The sequence below is a fragment of the Macrobrachium nipponense genome, chromosome 14 (assembly GCF_015104395.2).
Source record: "Macrobrachium nipponense isolate FS-2020 chromosome 14, ASM1510439v2, whole genome shotgun sequence".
NCBI classification, from domain to species: Eukaryota; Metazoa; Arthropoda; class Malacostraca; order Decapoda; family Palaemonidae; genus Macrobrachium; species Macrobrachium nipponense.
Window position 1 is genome coordinate 88,733,791 of NC_087207.1, and position 1,513 is coordinate 88,735,303.

Below are 1,513 nucleotides of genomic sequence, written 5' to 3' on the forward strand. Positions count from 1 at the left end.
CCTTGGAGAACGCATGATCGTTATTCGGTAAATCTATTTTGATGTCGAGATTTGAAGAAGCCTATTGTTTCTATATTATTACAGTTTCGGAGTTTCTTACACTCCACAGCAATATCTAATTGAAGTTACTTGGTCATGTAGAGATAAATGGTAAATACCCTGACATGAAAATCCAAGCAAATAAAAAGCACTATTTTTTCCCCCATATTTCACACTCCGTAAGTGGGTAGTGCCTTCAGTGCACCTCTTGTGGTGCACTGCAGGCATAGCTATGGGTCCTTTGCAGCACCTCTTCAGCCTCTACCTGCAACCCCTTTTATTCCTTTTACTGTACCTCCATTCATATTCTCTTTCCTCTATCTTGCTTTCCACCCTCTCCTAACAATTATTTCAAAGTGCAACTGCTTTGAGGTTTTCCTCCTGTTACACCTTTCAAACCTACCTACTCTCAATTTCCTTTCCAGTGCTGAATGACCTCAAAGGTCCCAGTGCTTGGCCTTTGGCCTAAATTCTATAATTCCATTCCATCCATATTTGACACAATGTCCAAAACTAACCTAAATTTTCTCCCGGACTAAATTAATAAGTTTTTTCAAAAGTTTTTCAAATAATCACCGAAACATTTATAATGCAATTATACTTTTCGCTTTACTATTTTTTTAGGCAATTAAGGGATACCCGGAGGTCAATAACTTAGGACACAAATAACATTGGAATCCATTCGCATTCGAACTATAAATTTTCATCAGTGCACGAGAACTGCATTATTCACTGAAACAGAAAGATACGTTATGCACATAATGAGATTCGTGAACTTCCATTAACTGATAACCTATTCATAAACGAGATCCTAATTTGGGGAAGCCTAAATGAACCATCAAACTCTCATGATAATTGAATATAGAAGTGACAATTTGATTTGGGGATAATATTGGAAATGTATTTTTGAGAGGTATATAATTACAAAAAATAATTGAGGATTTATTCATTTTTTCCTCTTGAAATACTAGTGGCGGATTTATGGCGTGGTCATTCATGACAAGGCCATTAATTCAGTCCTCTGCGGCTCATACAGCATTATGCGCTGTACAGAAAACTCAATCGCGCCGAAGAAACTTGGGCGCATTTTTTATTTGTTTTTAATCTTTACATGAATCTGTATGTGGTTGTGAAGCAAGCGATTATTTTAAAGAAAATTAATTATTCAAATTAGCAGTTTTTTTAAACATAAAGATTACATTCATATCAATCTTTTTACTTCTTAAAGAAAAATAGTTTTTTTTTATGTAATGTTCGAAAAGTTCCAAGGTATTTCGTTATTGCCAACACGAAGTCCAAAAAGTGCCGAGGTTATTTTCCTCGTCTGAAATCTCATAAACTCGAATTCCTGAGCACGAATTGCCAAGAGCATTCCTTAATAGAGGTACCATCTCTCCGTCTTCTCGTTTGGTTCTTCCTTTATGTGCGTATCCTCTTATTGGGTACAGCTTCTTAGAAAAGCCAGGATATCTGG